General features: G+C 48.3%; 1 pseudogene; it reads right to left on the bottom strand.

Annotated features, from left to right (window-relative positions):
* LOC105516553 overlaps window positions 1-6,301 on the bottom strand; it is a 40,908-nt pseudogene extending 34,607 nt beyond the window's left edge.
* Window positions 6,302-10,493: the final 4,192 nt, after the last annotated feature.

The following is a 10,493-nucleotide window of genomic DNA, read 5'->3' on the forward strand; positions in this document are numbered from 1 at the left end:
TTTTTTTTTTTTTGAAATAGAATCTCGCTCTGTAGCCGAGGCTGGAGTGCAGTGGCATGATCTTGGCTCACTGTAACCTCTGCCTCCCAGGTTCAAGCAATTCTCCCACCTCGGCCTCTCGAGTAGCTGGGATTACAGGCACCTGCCATCATGCCCAGCTGATATTTGTATTTTTGTAGAGATGGGGTTTCACCACGTTGGCCAGGCTGGTCTCGAACTCCTCACCTCAGGTGATCCACTCGCCTCAGCCTTCCAAAGTGCTGAGGTTACAGGCCTGACCCACCACACCCTGCCAGATATCTTTTATACCCCACTGAGCCTCATCTAATAACCATGGTACAATGATCAAACTAAGAAATCAATATTGGAACAGGGTGACTATAGTCAATAACAACTTAATTGTACTTTTTTTTTTTGAGACAGAGTTTCACTCTTGTCATCCAGGCTAGAGTGCAATGGCATGATCTCTGCTCACTGCAACCTCTGCCTCCCAAGTTCAAGCGATTCTCCTGCCTCAGCCTCCCGAGTAGCTGGGATTATAGGCGCCCACCACCACGCCCGGCTACTTTTTGTATTTTTAGTAGAGACAGGGTTTGGCCACGTTGACCAGGCTGGTCTCGAACTCCTGACGTCAGGTGATCCACCCGCCTCAGCCTCCCAAAGTGTGGGGATTACAGGTGTGAACCACTGCACCCGGCCAATTGTACATTTTAAAATAACTAAAAGAGTAATTGGGCCAGGCACCGTGACTCATGCCTGTAATCCCAGTAGTTTGGGAGGCCAAGGCAGGCAGATCACCTGAGGTCAGGTGCTCAAGACCTGCCTGGGCAACATGGTGAAACCCTGTCTCTACTAAAAATACAAAAATTAGCCAGATGTGGTGGTGCATGTCTGTAATCCCAGCTACTCAGGAGGATGAGGCAGGAGAATTGCTTGAACCCAGGAAGGAGAGGTTTCAGTGTGAAAATACCTAGTATTTGATAGCATAAAAGGGTAACTGTAGTCAAAATAGCTTAATCACATAAAAAAAAAAAAAAAAAAAGAGTGTAATTGGATTGTTCACAATACAAAACATAAATGATTGAGGGGATGGATGCCTCCTCATTCTCCATGATGTCATTATGTCACATTGCATGCCTGTATCAAAACATCTCACGTATCCCCACAAATATATACACATACGATGCACCCACAACAATTTTTTTTTTTTAGATGGAGTCTCACTCTGTCGCCAGGTTGGAGTGCAATGGCACGATCTCGGCTCACTGCAACCTCTGCCTCCTGCGTTCAAGCGATTCTCCTGCCTCAGCCTCCCTAGTAGCTGGGACACCATGCCCATCCAACAATTTTTTTAAAAGGTAATTATCACATAAAAAAGAAATAAATAGGCCGGGCACGGTGGCTCACGCCAGTAATCCCAGCACTTTGGGAGGCGGAAGCAGGCATATCACCTGAGGTCAGGATTTTGAGACCAGCCTGGCCAACACATAGTGGAACCCCATGTCTACTAAAAATACAAAAATTAGCCAGGTGTGGTGGCACACGCCTGTAGTACCAGCTACTTCGGAAGCTGAGGCAGGAGAATCGCTTGAAACTGGGAGTTGGAGGTTGTAGTGAGCCGAGACCACGGCACTGCACTCCAGCATGGGCGACAAAGAAATAAATATTGTCACAATACTATTAAACTAAACTACAGACTTTATTCAGGTGTCACCAGTTTCCCACTAATGTCTTTTTTCTGTTTAGGATCTAATTCAGGATCCCACATTGCATTGAGTTGTCTGTCCAGTGAAGGATTTTAAAGAGCAGTGAGACATGATCACATTTGCACTATCAATTTGGGAGAAGTATATTTAGATTGGGGGAAATTGGGAGGAAAAAAGTGAGTCAAGGCAGGAAACCTAAGGGGTAGGCTAGTCTGGTCCTGTCAGCACACAGCATGAAAGGTAAGATGTGACCTCTGGAGCTGGCATACTTGGCCTACCATGGCACATTAGTTCCCTTTTGGAGGTTCCAATAAACTAATCTAGAAACATGGCTTAAATAGAGCATGATTCCACTGGATCACAGTATTCCTTTGTTCACTACTTAATTTGGGTATGTACATATTGAAGTGAACTGGAAAGAGGATGGAAACTGCAGCTGGGATACCTTTAACTGCATATGATTAGAAACTTGAAAAACTTATTAAAGACCTAGTAGTGGTAATAATCTGTCTTTTTTGTTGTTGTTTGTTTTTAAGACAGAGTCTCTATCACCCAGGCTGGAGTGCAGTGGCGTGATATTGGCTTATTGCAATCTCCACCTCCCGGGTTCAAGTGATTCTCCTGCCTCAGCCTCCCACGTAACTAGGACTACAGGCCCCTGCCACTGCGCCTGGCTAATTTTTCACAGAGACGGAGTTTCACCATGTTGGTCAGGCTGGTCTTAAACTCATAACCTCGAATGATTCGCAGCCTCCCACAGTGCTGCGATTTCAGGCGTGAGCCACTGCAGCCCACCCGGTAATAGTGTTTTTTGTTTGTTTCTTTCTCTCTTTCTGTTTTTTTTTTTTTTTTTTTTCCTTTTTTCTTTTTTTTTTTTTTTTGAGACAGAGTCCACCTCTGTTGCCCAGGCTGGAGTGCAGTGGCGCTATCTCGATTCACCGCAACCTCTGCCTCCTGGGTTCAAGCGATTCTCCTGCTTCAGCTTCCCGAGTAGCTGGGATTACAGGCGAATGCCACCATGCCCAGCTCATTTTTGTATTTTTGTATTTTCTCCATTTTGGCCAGGCTGCTCTCAAACGCTTGACCTTAGGTGATCCGCCCGCCTCAGCCTCCCAAAGTGCTGGGAAAACAGGCATGAGCCACCGCGCCTGGCCAATAGTCTGATTTAGAAATTTTCCTTTTTCTTTTTCTTTTTCTTTTTTTTTGAGACGGAGTCTCGCTCTGTCGCCCAGGCTGGATGGAGTGCAGTGGTGCGATCTCGGCTCACTGCAAGCTCCACGCCTCCCAGATTCACGTCATTCTCCTGGCTCAGCCTCTCCTTACAGGCGCCCACCACCATGCCAGCTAATTTTTTGCATTTTTAGTAGAGACGGGGTTTCACCATGGTCTCCTGACCTTGTGATCCGCCCGCCTCTGCCTCCCAAAGTGCTGGGATTATGAGCGTGAGCCCCCGCGCCCGGCCAGAAATTTTCTTTAATGTGGCCTGAAGCACCTGGTTTGTAAAGCACCATTATTTGCTTTTCTCTCTTTTGAGAAATTGTTGGAGTGACACTACGTATCACAGATTTCCCAGTTAACTCTCTCTATAGGCACTATTGTCAAAGCTAATGCCTAACTTGACATGCGTACAGTTCATTCAAGGTTTTTTTTTGGAGACTGAGTCTCACTCTGTTGCCCAGGCTGGAGTGCAGTAGCATGATCTTGGCTCACTGCAACCTCCACCTCCTGAGTTCAAGCGATTCTCCTGCCTCAGCCTCCCTAGTAGCTGGGATTACAAGCATGTGCCCCTATGCCCGGCTAATTTTTGCATTTTTAGTAGAGATGAGGTTTCACCATGTTGATCGGGCTGGTCTCGAACTCTTGATCTCAAGTGATCTGCCTGCCTCAGCCTCCCAAAGTGCTGGGATTACAGGCATGAGCCACTGCACCCAGCCTTCACTCAATCTTTTGTTTGTTTCTGAAACATTCTTAAGGAACATAGCTGGAAAATTAACAGCTATATTACATCATAAAAGGAGTTTTAAAAACTACCAAATACTTTATACTTCCTTTTAATATCATTACTGAGAGGTGAAGCCAGCTGGACTTCCTGAGTGGAGTAGGGACTTGGAGAACTTTTCTGTCTTACAAGGGGATTGTAAAATGCACCAATCAGCACTCTGTGGCTAGCTAGAGGTTTATAAAATGCACCAATCAGTGCTCTGCAAAAACGCACCAATCAGTATTCTGTAGCTAGCTAGAGGTTTGTAAAATGCACCAATCAGCACTCTGTAAAAATGCACTGATCAGCACTCTGTAGCTACCTAGAGGTTTGTAAAATGGACCAATCAGTGGTCTGTAAAACAGACCAATCAGCACTCTGTAAAATGGACCAATCAGCAGGACATGGGCAGGGACAAATGAGGGAATAAAAGCTGGCCATTCTAGCTGGCGGTGGCAACCTGCTTGGGTTTTGCTCTTCACAGTAGATCTTGCTGCTGCTCACCCTTTGGGTCCGTGCCACTTTTAAGAGCTGTACCATGGCCGGAAGTGGTGGCTCACGCCTTTAATCCCAGCACTTTGGGAGGCTGAGGCAGGCGGATCATGAGGTCAGGAGATCGAGACCACAGTGAAACCCCATCTCTACCTGGCTAACATGGTGAAAACCCCATCTCTACTAAATATACAAAAAAATTAGCCTGGCATGGTGGTGGGCACCTATAGTTGCAGCTGCTCGTGAAGCTGATGGCGTGAACCTGGGAGGCGGAGCTTGCAGTGAGCCGAGATCATGCCACTGCACTGCAGCCTGGGTGACAGAGCAAGACTCCATCTCCAAAATAAATAAATAAATAAATAAAAAGCTGTAACACTCGCCGTGAAGGTCAGCAAGACCACGAACCCACGAGAAAGAACCAACTCCAAACACAATTATATTCAAGAACTATATTAGATATAAGAAGACCTTTCTCTCTTTCTCTCTCTCTTTCTTTTTTCTCAGAGTTGGAGTCTTGCTCTGTCGCCCAGAGCTGAAGTGCAATCATGTGATCTTGGCTCACTGCAACCTCTGCCTCCTGGGTTCAAGCAATTCTCCTGTCTCAGCCTCCTGAGTAGCTGGAATTACAGGTGTGTGCCACTATGCCCAACTAATTTTTGTGTTTTTAGTAGAGATGGGGTTTCTTCCATGTTGGCCAGGCTGGTCTCGAACTCCTGACCTCGTGATCTGCCCTCCTCGGCCTTCCAAAGTTCTGAGATTACAGGCGTGAGCCACTGCACCCAGCCAGAAGACTTGCTTTCTAGCCTCAGCTTGGTCATCTATTAGCTATGTGATGTTGGACAAGCAAATTAACTTCTCTTCAGTTACCTCACATAAAACAAAGAGATTAATAACTAACTTGCCTACCTGACATGAGCACTGGGAGGATCACATAAAATGACTAGGAAAGAACTTTGCAATTTCTACTGCTACATAACAAGAGGGAGAGGGCATTATGATCTTTGTCATCTACACTTACTCTCATTTTAAAAATTTTTATTTGGTCGGGCGCGGTGGCTCACGCCTGTAATCCCAGCACTCTGGGAGGCCGAGGCAGGCGGATGACCTGAGATCAGCAGTTTGAGACCAGCCTGGTCAACATGGCGAAACCCCGTCTCTACTAAAAATTACCCGGGTGTGGTGGCCCATGCCTGTAATCTCAGCTACTCAGGAGGCTGAGGTAGGAGAATCGCTGGAACCCAGGAGGTGGAGGTTGCAGTGAGCCGAGATCGCGCCATTGCACTCCAGTCTGGTCGACAGAGTGAGACTTCAGTTCAAAAAAGAAAAAAAATCTGAAGAGCAAGTGGTCAATCTCTTCCAGGGTCCAGGAGCAAACCAGGAACTCCTTTCAAATGGTATATAGCTTTCTGCTTCTAGATGGCACGGCCTTGCTCCAGAACCCTAAGTGTCTGTATTACCACACCTGGCTAATTTTGTATTTTTAGTAGAGATAGGTTTTCTACATGTTGGTCAGGCTGGTCTCAAACTCCTGACCTCAGGTGATCCACCCACCTTGGCCTCCCAAAGTGCTGGGATTACAGGTGTGAGCCACCGCACCCGGCCACTTTTTCATTTTTATTTTTAACACAACAACCAACCAAGTAGGGTTTATTCTAGAGAGACAAGGCTGATTCAGTACTTGAAAATCAAGGTAGGCTGAGTGCAGTGGCTCACTTTGCATACAACATGAGAACGTGTACAGGGCTGGTCAGAGGTGGCAGGCGGGGAGGCTGGTACCCGTCCTTGTCGTCTCACAGGCTTTGTTGTTGGGGAAAACCAGGCCTGCCTGGTGGATGCTTTGGCTGCTCTGGGGCCTCATACATCTTGCAGGGTTTTAAGGAAGCAGAAGATAAACATGGTTTGGATGGGCCGGCTGACCAACTCCTAGAGCCTCTAAAATACACGGAATATGCTGGAATGGGTTAATAGGCTTCTGGAAGGTAGTCGTGTTGCCCACATCAGTTGAGTAGCCTGTGGTAGGTGTGCTGTTTACGTGGATGGTGCACAGTCTCGGCTTATCTCCAGGACCAGCTTGGTGCCCAGCAGGTGGCTGGAGCTGGCGACAACTACACACTGGTGGCATCAGGAGAGCTGCGTCTTGTAGACTTTGGTGATGCTTCACTTCTTGAGGTTGACATAGGCATACGCTGTCCCTGCAGGGAGCCTTAACGGAAGACCTCAATGGCACTGTTAAGAGTCTGACCAGAGTCCCTTACAGGCGGGGTCTACATCCTGGAGGTGACCCGGGAGGCAGGGATGTAAAGGTCACACCTTCCCGTGGAGCGACGGGCCCTCCTAGGGTTTGCTTCTTTGGTGCCTGGAGGCGCCGGTATCCATGCTCCAGGACTAGGCCTGGGAGGCTGTCCTGTTTTTTTATTATACACATGTTTTCAACCAAAGGCAGACCAGAGAGCCATACTAAAGCAGCGGTGAAACACACAATTTTCATCCAAGCTCTGGTTACTTCCAACCGTGACCACTCTCACGCTTCCTAGCTCCCTTTTCCCATTCCTCTTCACAAAGGCTGTGCCCTGGCAATGATGTTATTCTGCCCTGCAAATCTTTACATGGGCTTCTCTAATTCTTTTGATTAAGTTCAACATTTTCACTCTCATAACTCCCTTATTTCTCATCATTCGCACATTTCCTTTCATTTCTCCTACAACTTTTTCAATGTCTCTAGTCCAAGAGTTAACTTGCTACATTTCTACTCGCCTCGGCTCACCGCCAGCACGATGCCTTTGTTCTGTCTTGAATCGCCGCCTGCCAATCACCAGGAGACGCAGACCTCTCAGAGCGAGGGAACTTGGACAGAAAGGCACTTGGCAAGGCGCACACGACTCAGCGTAAACAAGTGACCTCTTGTTCTCCAAAACTCTTGAGACACAAAAGGGAAAAATAACAAGCTTTTCTAGTATCTGTGTCCTATCATACCTACAATACTCTCTTGTTCCACATGCAAGCACTTTGCATTATAGTACACCACAAGGAGCAAAAGGTAAGACAGGATTCTTACAGAGGTCGTAAAATAAGGTCCCCGCCGCTATGAGAAAGACGACTTTCTTCCAATAGCATAGAGCAGGACTCCGCCTCCGCCTTCGTTTTCTTTAGTCTTTTGCCCTTCCGTCCTCCTTCCCAAGACTAGCGATATCCAGTAGAAATATAATGTAGGTAACATACTACGTAATTTTACATTTCCAAGTAGCCACATTAAAAAAAATTAAAAGAAGCAGGTGAAATTGGTTTTAGTAATGTTTTATTCAACGCAGTGGACCCTAAATATTATGATTTCAATCACCCATGCAGTAATTACAACAATGTTTTCTTTTCTTTTTTGAGACGGAGTCTCACTTGTCGCCCAGGCTGGAGTGCAGTGGCGCTATCTCGACTCACTGCAACCTCCGCCTCCCGGGTTCAAGCGATTCTTCTGCCTCGGCTCCTGAGTAGCTGGGATTACAGGCGCCTGCCACCAAGCCCAGCTACTTTTTGTATTTTTAAGTAGAGACGGGGTTTCACCATGTTGGTCAGGCTGGTCTCGATCTCCTGACCTCGTGACCCGCCGCCTCGGCTTCCCAAAGTGCTGGGATTACAGGCGTGAGCCACAGCGCCTGGCACCCCCGCCTTTTTTTTTTTTTTTTTGAGACGGAGTCTCGCTGTCGCCAATGCTGGAGTGCAGTCGTGTGATCTCGGCTCAATGCAACCTCCACCTCCCAGGTTCAAACAATTCTCCTGTCTCAGCCTCCTGAGTAGCTGGGACCACAGGCGCACGCCACTATGCCTGGCTAAGTTTTGTATTTTTAGTAGAGACGGGGTTTCACCATATTGGTCAGGCTGGTCTCGAACTCCTGACCTCTGGTGACCCACCCACCTCGGCCTCCCAAAGTACTGGGGTTACAGGCCTGAGCCACCGCGCCTGGCCTAAATGTTTTACTTCCTTTTTGTCTTTGGTAGCCGGAGTGCATTTTACACTTAGAGAACATCAAACTCGGAAAAGTTGCATTTCAAGTGCCTCATAGGCACCGCACTGGACTGTGCGGCCCTAGAATGCCACACCCCCTAGTCCTTGCAGCCAGAAATGAAGATGGCAGGGGCGGTAACACTGTTAGTTTGGGACTAAGAAAGGCAACCTCGGGAGGAGGCGAGCCCCTGCGATGATGAAACTTTTAGGACAGCCTCCCCTCGCCCCCCACCCTGTGCAGGGCCTAGCATAGCTGCAAGCGAGGCAGAGCGCAAGGCACCGCCAGAGCCACGGGAAAGGGCGGGGCAGGGAAGTCTGGAGATGAGGGCGTGGAGAGGCTCGGCGCGGACCCCTACGCATGCGCACCGCGACAATTCACGATGCCCGCTTACTGGCGCCCGAGCAACCGGGTTGCGAACCACCGTTTATCCCGACTGAGTGGCTATCCTGGGAGTTCTAGTGCCACTAGCTGGCCTCGGCTCTTCCCTGTCCGAGGTTCTTGTCATTTCCGATTATTTCCTCCACGGGTGCCGATTTCATGTGTGTGTCCCCGAGTGCCTAAGCCGGCTCCTGAAATGAGTACTCGTGGTTTCCGCGTGGGAACCAACCTCGAGCGCCAGTGGCCCTCCCTCTCCGGGCTGAGGTGGCTGCTGGGGCTGGGGCTGCTCCTGAGGCTTCAGGGCCGCCCGCTGCAAGGCTTTCTACCTCCCCAGGCTAATCGCGGTCAACCTCTGCCAGGCGGAGCGAGAAATCGCATTTTGTCAGGTGAGGATTGTAGAGAGGGAGTGAGATGTGAGGGGAAGGCTTCGGGTAGAGGTATGGGGCCGATCGGGGACGACCAGGGTCGAGAGCTCATCGACTTGGACCCGGAATGCCATTGCTCTCCCTGTGGGTGTGTCTCAGGGTCTCTCAATCTCGGAGCCTCCCACTTCGCGGATCTTTCCCGCCTTCTCAGTATCTCCTCCTTCCTCACAGTTCCTCCCCTTCCTCTTCTTTCTCTCCTTCCTCCCTTCCCTCTCATCTCGTCGTCTTCCTTCTCCCTCACAGCTCCAAAGCCCACTGTTTCGGCCCCACCTTCTTATCTTGGCCCCTCCCCTTCCCCCCCTTATCGGCTCCTTACCCCGTCCCTTTTTGTTCTGCCAGTGCCCTCTTGGCTTCTCCCCCTCCCCCTTTCTCCTGGATGCTATGCTCTCTCGGCTCCTCTCCCTACCCCTCCCTCTCTTCTTCTTTACCTTCCTCCTCTCTGCTGCTTTTTCTAGTCTCTTCGCCTCTGCTCTTCTGTTTTCCTTTCTGGGACTCCTCCTCCTTCCTCTAAGTCCCTCCCACTTCCCTCCCTATTGGCTGCTCCTCCACTTCCCTCTTGGCTTCTCTCCTGCCTCAACTAACTCCTCCCCTCCTCCTCAACGCCTTCCTTTCCTTCTCAGCGTCTGTAACCCTCCCCTTCCCTCCACCCTCTTCCTCGTGTTCTTACACAATCTTTCATTCTGGACACATACACTCATTGTGGTCTTTCTTAAATACATCCCCACCATGTTGTGTTACGCCTCACTCATATGGTCTCACACACTTACCCCCCTAATTCATGTTAATCCACTTTGGTCTCCTGGGTCCTCTCTCTGCAAATATAGTGTTATTTACTTCTAGAGATTTGTGAGAATAAAATGAGACAGTACATGAAAAGCACTTACGAGGGCACCTTGCACATAGTAAGCTTTCAATAAATGGTAACTGTCATCATTATTACTTTTCTTAAAGCCGGGGATTCCTGGGACAATTCCTCTTCCACGTGTCCCACAACCACCAGTAATTTCTTGACTCCCTTCCTTAGTAGCCTCGTTGTTTTCATTGTAAGCTGACTCAAAAGGAGTTTTTTTTTTTTTGCAAGTAATCAATTCAAAAAGTCTTAATAAATAAGACTTATGTTCTGATCTCTGGTTGCCTAATCTAGGGTGTAGAGGGGTATTCTGGTAGAAGGCATCACAAATGCACACAGAGTTGAGAACGATGCTGACTATAGACTTAGCCAACTTGAAGGTTCTAGGAGTTTTTAAAGGCTAGCTCTAGGTGCAGCATGTTTATTTTTCAAACCTGGAGCTTGCCTTTTGCTGTGAGAAATATTGATAGCAGTGTTTTGAGCCAACCTCTTGCCAAACACATGTAAGAAATAGCATCCTTTTTATATTTTTTATTTGCCTTTTCTCTAACTGTTGATATCTAGTCCTTGCTCTTTATTCTTTATTTCAGCAGGCTCCCTAGCAAAGAAACATGATTAATAACATCTGGAACCTCCTCTCCTCCCCTCTCCTCCCCTCTCCTC

The sequence above is a fragment of the Colobus angolensis genome, unplaced genomic scaffold, assembly GCF_000951035.1.
Source record: "Colobus angolensis palliatus isolate OR3802 unplaced genomic scaffold, Cang.pa_1.0 Scaffold283, whole genome shotgun sequence".
In the NCBI taxonomy this organism is placed as follows: Eukaryota; Metazoa; Chordata; class Mammalia; order Primates; family Cercopithecidae; genus Colobus; species Colobus angolensis.